This window comes from Schistocerca piceifrons, chromosome 11, assembly GCF_021461385.2.
Source record: "Schistocerca piceifrons isolate TAMUIC-IGC-003096 chromosome 11, iqSchPice1.1, whole genome shotgun sequence".
Taxonomy (NCBI): domain Eukaryota; kingdom Metazoa; phylum Arthropoda; class Insecta; order Orthoptera; family Acrididae; genus Schistocerca; species Schistocerca piceifrons.
The window spans coordinates 171,045,159-171,055,770 of NC_060148.1; the positions used below are offsets into that span (position 1 = coordinate 171,045,159).

The 10,612-nt window shown below is 36.1% G+C and overlaps 1 long non-coding RNA gene across 1 annotated transcript in view; it reads left to right on the forward strand.

The window, feature by feature from the left end:
- Positions 1-10,270, forward strand: part of LOC124719952 — a 28,028-nt gene extending 17,758 nt beyond the window's left edge. The window contains exon 3 of the long non-coding RNA XR_007006027.1: positions 10,241-10,270. This is a non-coding gene — a long non-coding RNA (uncharacterized LOC124719952). The remainder of the gene's footprint in view (positions 1-10,240) is intronic.
- The last annotated feature ends 342 nt before the right edge of the window (positions 10,271-10,612 follow it).

The window sequence follows — 10,612 nt, forward strand, 5'->3', positions numbered from 1 at the left end:
TTGACTCTAATTAGTCCTCTGTGAATTATAAAGTTGACCTTTTAATCAAATACGCAATACACCATATTGCCAGGAACACACATTTTTAGAGACCATTGATTCAACGGTGTACATAACAAAGATCAAGGAGAAAACATAAACTACCATACATATAACACATGAAAGAGTAAAATATGAATGTTCCCAACACCCCCACAAGTTCTCGAGATGTCAATTTGTAAACTCTGAAAGTTTACCTTTAGGCAGTGCCTTTGTCAAAAAATCAGCTTTCTGTTATCGGTACTTACAGGTTTCAACTGAATTTTCCTGTTTTAATTAAATGACGAGTATAGTGGTGCCTCACATCAATGTGTTTTGTTCGAGCGTGATGCACACCATTGTGACTCAGTGCAATGGCACCTCTATTGTCACAGCATACACGTAACTGGTTTTTCACTATGCGAAACACACAATTCACGAAGCAATCCTTGAAGTTATACCGATTCTTTCGCTGCTGCTGATAGAGCCATATACTCAGCTTCTGTAGGTGATAGAGCGACGGTTTGTTGTCGGTTTGAAGTCCAGGAAACTGCTGTCGCATCACACAAACCTTCAGTTTCAGTTGTTCCACTTTTTCGGAAAGTTATTCCTACATTGACTGTGCCTTTAATATATTGCATAATTCGTTTGACCGCTTCCCAGTGGATTTTCCAATAATTAGAATTGAATCTACTTAGAACCTGCACAGCATATGCAATGTCCAGTCTTGTGCTTTGATCTAAATACAGTAGTGATACTACGGCTTGCTGATAAAGAATGCGATGTAACACAAGGTTTTCCTCATCTGTCAATTTAGTTTCACATTTTTGCAGCTTTGAGCCAGGTTCAAATGGATATGCAACCGGATTACAATGTTCCATACCAAATTTCTTGAGTATGTTTGCTGCGTATTTGCTTTGATCAATACTAATCGTCCCGTGTTTCCTGTTACATTTTATTCTCATGCCAAGACACCAACTAAGTTTACCAAGATCTCTCATCTTAAACTGATTCATTAGTCCTTTCTTCAAGTCTTTCTTCCACCTATTATTTCTATTGGAGAAAATGATCAAGTCGTTCACATAAACAGCTATAATGAGTATATTTTGTTTCTCAATTCTGAAGTAAATGCAAGAATCGTATTCTGACTTCTTTAGGTTCATTTTATGTAATGTCACATCTAATTTCATATTCCAAACACGTGACGCCTGTTTTAGACCATAAATTGCCTTCATCAGCTTGCAAACCTTCATCTCCTCCCCGTTCTTCACGTAGCCTTCAGGTTGACGAATGTGAACTTGTTCATCGAGATCACCATATAGGAACGCAGTTTGAACATCCATATGTTCAACGTCAAGATCAAATTCAGCTGATAAAGCTAACAGGATGCGAAGTGAAGAATGACGAACAACAGGCGTGAACGTTTCATCAAAGTCTATTCCTTGTATTTGGGAATAACCTTTCGCTACAAAACGAGCCTTATATCGTTCAATTTCACCATTTGACGTTTCTTTCACCTTGAACACCCATTTCGAATTAATTTCCTTCCTGCCTGGTGGTAAATCAGTCAAAGTCCATGTTTCATTTTCAAGTAAAGATTTATATTCATTATCTAAGGCTTCCTTCCATTTTCCACAGTCACCACAATTCATTGCTTCTTCATACGAATTTGGTTCAGAAATACAGGGAAGACAAGCAAAATCATCATTAAAATATTTAGTATTGGGTTTTCTTTCACATGATGATTTTCTAATTTCTGGTAATGCAACTTCCGTGCGACTATGTACGTTGCTATTTACTGTTTTCTCAGTGTCACTTTGTGTTAATTCAAGATAAACTGCATTTCTGTCAACTCCAGCAGATTTGTGTCAGTTCAGTTGCCCCTTCAGTGATGTTAGTTGCTGGCACTAGTTGATGACTGTCTATACGATTATCGTCAATTGGGTTACTGTTTGGATTACTGTTTCTACAAGTGCACTTTGAGTTTTCGATGAATTGCACATCACAGTCTTTCACAATTGTCTTTGGTGAATTTGGATCAGTCAGACGATATGCTTTAGAATCTTTGCAATATCCAACAGAGATAAGTTCCTTAGATTTGTCTTCTAATTTCGTCCTTTTTTTCTTTTAGTATATGTACAAATGCTCGACGTCCAAAGATTCGTAAATGACTCAAATTTATCCGACGACACCACTCCATAATTCCTCAGGAGTGACGTTCTTAACAGCTTTTGTTGGAGATCGATTCTTCAAATAAATTACTATGTTTACAGGTTCAGCCCAAAATTGTCTACTTAGACCTGCATCTGTTAACATTGATCTTGCTTTTTCAATGATTGTCCGATTTAAGCGTTCTGCAACACCATTCTGTTCTGGCGTGAAAGGAGTTGCTGTTTCATGTTGAATTCCATTCGTCTTTAAAAATAACTTCATACGCCGATTGACAAACTCTTTTTCATTGTCTGTTCGAAGTATTTTGATTTTTCGACCAGTTTCATTTTCTACTCGTGCTTTGAATTCGATGAATGTGTCACTGTTGTTGATTTTAACATATAACCAAAAGATTTTCTTGACAGATCATCCGTAAAAGTGAGAAGATACCGTGATCCTCCCCACTATGCCATGCCCATTGGTTCACAAACATCAGAGTGCACAATGTCAAGTAGATCTTTTACTCTTCTACCTGATGTCTTAGGAAAAGGTTGTTACCTTTTATGCAGGGAATATACGGATCTAAATTGACGTTAGACCAGTTCAGTCCATCAGCCATTTTTTTTTTTTTTTTTAATAAATGCATGCTTACACGATTGAAAAGTCCCAATCTTCCATGCCACAATTCATAACTGTCAATTTCTACAACATTTGCGTAATGGTGCACTTCATACCATTTATTTGAGTTGCTGTGGCTACTGGTGTTCCAGAAACAATTACATCACTTATATTGTATACACCGCACTGCGCATTGTCAAACAATACACACAATACACGTCTTGTCATCTGACTAACCGACAGTAGGTTGTATGCAAGGCTTGGAACATACGCAACATCATTAACAGTTATCTGTTTATTCTTGTCGTCACAAGTAACTCGAAAATGAACATCGCCTTCTTCAATAGCCTGAAGATTGCTATTATTTGCTACTGTCACTTCAGCAGCTGTGGTCCATTGGAAAGTGTTGAACGAGTTTGTTTGATTCGTCATGTGTCGTGAATACCCGAATCCACATACTAGTCATCACTATGATACGAAGATGCAGTTAGAGCCATTAACACAGTTTCGTTTTCAGTACTCACTGCATTCGCAGAATTTGAAAATTTATTTGGTTTATTCTTTGTTCTACACCCATTCGCCTTGTGGCCAGGTTTCTGACAAGCACACTTAAAAGGCTTGATATTTCGAACATCACGTTCGATATTCGTCTTCTGGTGTTTACTATTCTGCTTACTAGCTACCAGCACCGAATCTGTGGTCTCATTTGTGGATGCAATTTGACGTTTCGTCGATTCTTGAATTAATCGCTGACTTACTAATCACTAGTAATCTTGTCACCCGAATTCTCAATGGCCGTAATCAAGGGTTGGAAATCTGCTGGGAGTCCACTTAGCGTAATTGCAGCTACGAAATCATCGTCCATTTTCTTACCAAATATCAATGCTTCGAATTTGTTGAGAAAGTGACATAATTTTCGACAAATACGCCTCCATATTTTTCTCAGAACCTAATCGTACATTCATTGAGCATTGTAATAGCCCAATATAACTAGATAAACTCCTATTTTCAAATGCAAATTGTAAATTTTACCATGCTTCTTTAGCAGTCGTTGCTCCACGAAGTTTTGGATACACAGATGAATTTACAGATAAACATAATTTTGATAATACTTTCTGTACATTCTTCTCATCTTCCTCAGTGCCAGCAATTGTTTCCCATAGTCCCTCATGTTTCAGGTATATGTCCAATGTGAATTTCCAGTCGTTGTAGTTTGTCGTACTGGTCAACTTCTCAAAATTAAACAGTGATTGTCCACCCAAAGCCATCTTGAATACATTGAGATAGTTAAACAAATAAATCTTGAAAGTTTCTAAGCAAAAAAATACGATAGCAACCTTGATTTATCAGTTTATTCCTTTGGTATGAAAAGTTCACTAATCTCTCCTGGGCCCATAACCTATTAGATATTGACTCTAATTAGTCCTCTGTGAGATTATAAAGTTGACCTTTTAATCAAATACGTGAAACACCATATTGCCAGGAACACACATTTTTAGAGACCATTTATTCAACATTGTACATAACTAAGATAAAGGAGAAAACATAAACTACCATACATATAACACATCAAAGAGTAAATTATGAATGTTCCCAACAATGGGTGCCAGATGCCCCTCCAACAATACACCATTTTGATCTCAACTCAATATTTCGATCTTCCAATTTTAATGTCAGGATGTTCTTTTTTGAGTTCAGTGAATAGTTAATTTAAATTACACAATATCAACCTTTTTTTTATATCTGAACCTTAGTACCATTTTCTTTCACAGAAACAACCTTTTTTGCCATCCATCAAACAGTTGTTGTTGCTTCATTCATAAAATGTAATAGCGTTTTCAGTCGTGTTTTCATCTATGAAATTAGATGCATTTTTATTTTGTAATGCTGGTAAAATTCTGTGTTCTTTTATTAACTGCCGTGTTAATTTAACCAATTATTTTGACACATTAAATTCATTACTAACTTTTGCTCGACTCCAAGAATTTTGCAGTGAACTGATAATCTTAACTTTATCCTCTTTGTCTGAAATACAATTCTTAGTTTTTAGCTTTTCTGTCAAATCATCATATTTGATCAGAGAATTCTTAGAACTTCAATCCGATTTAATGCAACTTTTCTTTTGAAATCAAACTTCCAAATTCTTTGTGACAGTAATTGCCACATTCTCAGTTTTACATTCAAAACGAAAGGTCTTTTTTCTAATTTTACTAGTAAGCAATACATATAGGATTTCACAATCTCGATCCTTTTTTGTAGTCTCTGATAAATCACAAAATTCTTTATCTAGACCATCACCATCCCTTTCTTTGTTAATAACAAATATCTTAGAATAACATGTTGGACGTAACGACTTCCCTGGTATTATATTGATAAAACAGATTAAAAAAAAAAATGATTATCAGATGTTATTTCTCTAGACCTTTTGTTATGATTCTTAAAAGGGTCCAAGCAAGAGTGGTCAAAAAGGTGATTTCATGCTACTTGCAGGTTGAATTAACCTCTGAGCCAATTCGTAAGTAAAGCAACACTTTTTCTTCATCACTATAATCTTCAATTAATGCAATGTCTTTAGGAAACAATCCATACACACCTTTATGCCAAGCTTCATTAATAAGAACACCAATAGAACACTGAGACTCCACTGGTAAATGCCACACTTCAAGAGCTCATTGCTAACTAAGTTGAGTAAACAGATGATGGTCGAAGGGGAAGACAATGCACAGACTTGTACAGGCTCATCTGTGAGCTTGTACAGACTTTCAGATGCTGTCACCTAGCCTGGTGGAACTGTCTGCAGAGGATTGGGTGAAACTGTCTTCAGAGGATTGATTCAACAAGTAATCATTTATTTTAATTTTATGTGTTATTCTTGTGTGTGAATTATTTAATTGATCTATTTTATTCCATTAGTTCTGATATTGCAGATCTTAAGAAACATATTATTGACTCTTCATGTTCAATTTTTTTCCCCATTCCGTAAGTTTCCATTCAATCAAAGTTGAAATTTGTACTGAAGTTTGATATCATGAAGATCTATCAAGTGTGTAATTTACAGATTTTTATCTGGTCCCGTAACAAAGATATTACTGGCCAAAGAATGAAAAAATTCAAAATCCTTTTTCTTTTTAAATAGTGTATGTTTTATGTGTAAGCTTCTCACCATTGATACTCTATAAAAAGTAACAGTAATGTGTAATGTAATAGCAAAAAAAATATTAAGGCTGAGAAATTCCTCCTTTAGAGGAATACTGTTACAGAAATTGAGGTTTTTCATTTGTGCCCAGTAGCTTTGAGATATTAAAAATTAAGGAATACATTATGCTAGGTGATCACAGTTTTAATTTATAGTCCAGTGTGTGCTGAATTAAATGCTTCTTGTTTGAAAGGTCTGGGGCAACTCATTACAAAATAATTTAAAAAAACCCTATAAGGCATGTTAATGCAAAAAGCCACTTACAGAGTGAAACAAAAATGGCCACAGTTTCCAATTGATAAAAAATAAAAAGAAATTAAATTTTTTTTGAGCCGACTGAACATTAGGGAACTCACACAGTAAATATCAAATTTTTGAGATGGTCGAGCAACCAATTATTTTTTTCCTAGACCGCTTGGTATGGAATGACCCTGTAAGGTGCCATTCAGTAAACCTTTTTGTTCATGCCCCAAGAATTGTTGTGTTGTTTTGGGTCTAATAATTTTAGTATCAATTTCTCTTGAGTGCTTGGAGACCAGTACTTAGATTTAATACTCTCCTGAAAATCATTCCATGACTTAGTCCTCTGAATGGGTGTTACCCCTTCTGCTGAATTTCCCACTAAGTAATCTAGTGTGAAGTCTACCTTTTTCAAGTCATCCCCCTTATTAGGTAGTGAACATCAGAATACACATAAGAAATACATTAGTTGAACAAACCCCCCTCCTCCGACCATCACCCCCAGTTTGCGGTTTAAATTTGGGAAATATGTTTTCACAAATTCATATTATTTCCTAGCTGTAAATCTTCAAATAATTCTTTCAGTACTGCCAGACTTTGATGAAATTTTCTAATTTCTAGAGCTCATTTAGTTTCCTCTAACACATCCCAAATCTTTTCAGATTCATTTTTGTGATCAGTACTGCTTTCCACAAAAGTGGTTTTGCTCTAGTGGATTACACCTCACATTCAACAAACATTTGCAATCTTTCCTCTAAGCCGGTTAACGTAGACTGAGGACTCGACTGTTTCATGTTGCAAGACTCTACGTGCTCTTTCATATTTGAAATATCAGTTTGTACTGTATGAAAACGTGTATTTCCATTGTGAAATAATGACAAAACTCATTACAAGAAATATTGTGCACCCATGATGGTAAGTTCTCCTCTAGTATGTTAACTTTATATTCTAAGTAATCATTCTGTTATTTTGTTTCGACAATTTAGACACAAAGTCAGATTTAATTTTGTCTCCCAGTTTTTAAGGGTCTTGTCTTTTGATACTTCACTGTTATCAGCTAGTAACTTTTTGAAATTTTGTACTTAATCTTTTTTATTATTACTCCTGTAATTTATGACAGTCCTCCTGTGATCTCAGTCACAGATGTGTAATCATGTGCAACACAACAAATAGGAGAAGTAATTGGTCACTTCTCACAGGATTAAGGCGAGAAGTTATGTTGTGTCGGATGTGTTGCCGATAACTAGCAACCACAGTGCCAACATCAGCTCGGTGGCTACCGGTGCAATGAATATTGTGCTAGGCATGTTCGACATGTAGTCTCATAGTCGACGGATGTGCTGAGATGGTAGATGTTTTGTCCATCAGCAGTAAATAAGTCAGGCTGTCTTCTCTGTCACACTCACCAAATTTTCTTCTAAATCATAGTTGTGTTATATCTGTGTTGCATATCTGTAATGCATCCGTCCTGTTGTTATTCGTGGCTGCCAGTTTTCTACCCTCTATTGAAGTATTTTGTTCACGAATGATGTTATTGTGAACTTTTCAATAATCATTTCTCAGTATCCTTCATTAATTGTCAAAATATTTAGCCAGTGTAATGCGTCAAGTAATGTAACTTTGTTAATTCTCAGTTGCCACAGGCAACAAATGTTATCTTCTCAATATTTCTTGAAAATTGGTATACTTTCTTGCGAAACTTGGAATATTTCCAGCATAACAGTTTCATCTCCCCTCATTGTTATCAAGTAAAGTGTAAAATCTGAGAAATGGCTGTGGTAAAAGCTGTGGGTATGCATTACATAGCTTGAGTATTCCTTGAACACCATTTTAGATTGTTGTCTGTTACCTCATACGTCTCTTCTTGATGAATTATTGTCTTGCTAATTCATTCTAGTGGTCTGGATCCTTCAGGCCATGGCCATGCTCAAACATCCAATTCTTTTAGACTTTGTTCCATCTTGCAGGGAACACTAAGTGGAAGATAGCAATCTCTGCTCTGAGCCACAAAATGACTTAAAATGAACTCTCATTTCAACTCTTCTATAGTTTAAAGTGCATTACTTCTTATTAACAGCCACTGAAATAGGATATGTGGTAACAGACATCAGTCATTAGAACACTTCAGACTTAAAAAGGCTGTACAGACAATCAGTGGTACAGTAAAAACTAATTCATTTGGCATAATGATGAAACTTGTGTTTTCGGTAAGGTGTGTGTTCCAGGTAGTCTGTGACAACTTCAACTGGAGGCATCATAACATGTGCGCCCAGCTGATAGGTGCTGTGTGTTCACTGCCAATGACTGTGCCAAAACAGAGCAGTGCAGAGAGTCTGTAATTTCGCATTACACATTATTTGTGCCTATTTCATCTATTGTGATCATCTTTTGCTCGGCTGATTCTTCATAGTCGACCAGGATACTTGCTAAAACATTCTGATACACTACAAATTGTAGCTGGGAATGTTAGTGTTAAACATAAAAGTGTTCGTTTACTTCAGACTTCAGTTGCTGCCCATGTGCCTGTCTATGCTTCTGTCTTGACACTGAATGTCAGAGTGCCGTGGCACATTTACCTTCATCTACGAGTAACATTTAATAGATTTGAACATCCCGTCTATCTAGATGTGGAATTGAATTTGCGTGGGTTATTTATACATCTCTGAGAAATCTTATCATCTTTCATACTGAACCATCCATGTCCAGCTGATTTTGTTGTGGAGTGATGTAGCAGACTAACACAGAGTTCAATGATTTGACGGTCCTTCAATACAACATGACATATTGACTTATATTGTAAATGTTTTGAAAATGTGAACAGCAACTCCTGCATCAATATAGTTTTGAGTCCGACGTACATATTTTCCTACTGACAACACCACCCAGCGTACTTCAGTAGGATTATGCGCAGCCACGTGTGACAAGGAATGCAGAAAACCTCTTCGAATAATGTCATATACACAGGGTACTTGACTGCACTTTCACATGACATGTTAACTGGAAAATGTGTCCTGGATATGTTTTGGTTAGCAACTTGTTTGTCATGGATACTTGATTGAACACTGTAAACTATTTGTAGACTCTCATGGAAACTGTATGGAGAGAGAGTCCCCATAACATGTCCAGTGTCTCCTTGAATGTGTTCCGCAGCACTTGTATTTTCTGATTTCAGTGTGTAGGGTCTTCACAATCCTCAAAGCCAGAGATAATATTCAGTGCTGTGATTGTAATCATTTGTGTATAGTAGCGTACATAAATGGTGGTAGAAAATGCAAGCACATGTGACTCTCTTGGGGCTGCAATGATTGCACATGATTTGTGTGCAACAGTTCTTTAATTAAGTAGTGATTCTTAAGGTACCAAATCTTGTTTAGTACATTTCCTATGTATCCATAAAATTAGTTTATTAATCATATCAGTTGTTTTGAATTATCCGCATTTTTCTAGTAGACAATTCTTAAAACCTTTATTGAAATTTTCACTTTTTTGTGGTTTTTTCTTTTGTGATAAATTCTGCTCTGATGTTCTGAGAATTGTGCACTGCAGGAGAATGCATGTTAACAAATTGGTACTACTTTGATTCTGTAAAAGATTAATGATGATGATGTTTGGTTTGTTGGGCGTTCAACTGCGCGGTCATCAGTGCCCGTACAAAGTCCCAATTTTTACACAGTCCAGTTTTTTACACAATCCATTGTAGCCACCGTCACAAATGATGATGATGATGATGATGATGATGATACCGATACCACAAACACCCAGTCCCCGGGAAGAGAAAAATCCCCAACCCCACCGGGAATCAAACCCGGGATCCCGTGTAAAACATTAATGAAAATGAGCCAGTAAAACGTGTAAACTTCACTCTTGCTCAGGGCATTGTTTTGTGATTAATTATATTTTCAGCATTAGAAAGGAATGCTGGTATGTAATTTATTACAATTTATTTAATGCTGCCTGTGTAATTAGAAGTAAATCTTGTATCACACAATGCACTGTATGCTTATTCATTCATTTCAGTACCTGCTCCTGATGAACGATTGCCACCTTGAAAAAGCCATAATGGTTTCCACTAAGATTAGCCCACAAGATACACACTACAATGCAAGACTCAAGTCTTCTGTAGCATCTGCTTCCCCATCAACATCACTTTGTTCACAACAGTCTAAATGCAGTAACTGTAGCTATGCTGCAAGTTTATACAAAAGTGTTATAAGTAACGGTATTTTATACAATGACTCAAGAGCTCTGAATTACACAGTTCTGTAAAGAAGTTTGGTGAAACTATATGGCTTGAGTATTTAAATACTGCCATTGAGGTAAGTGCTTTTGTATATAGCTTTATTTTGTGATTTAGAAAAAATAATTTCTGTATTTCTGCATAGTGGCCAG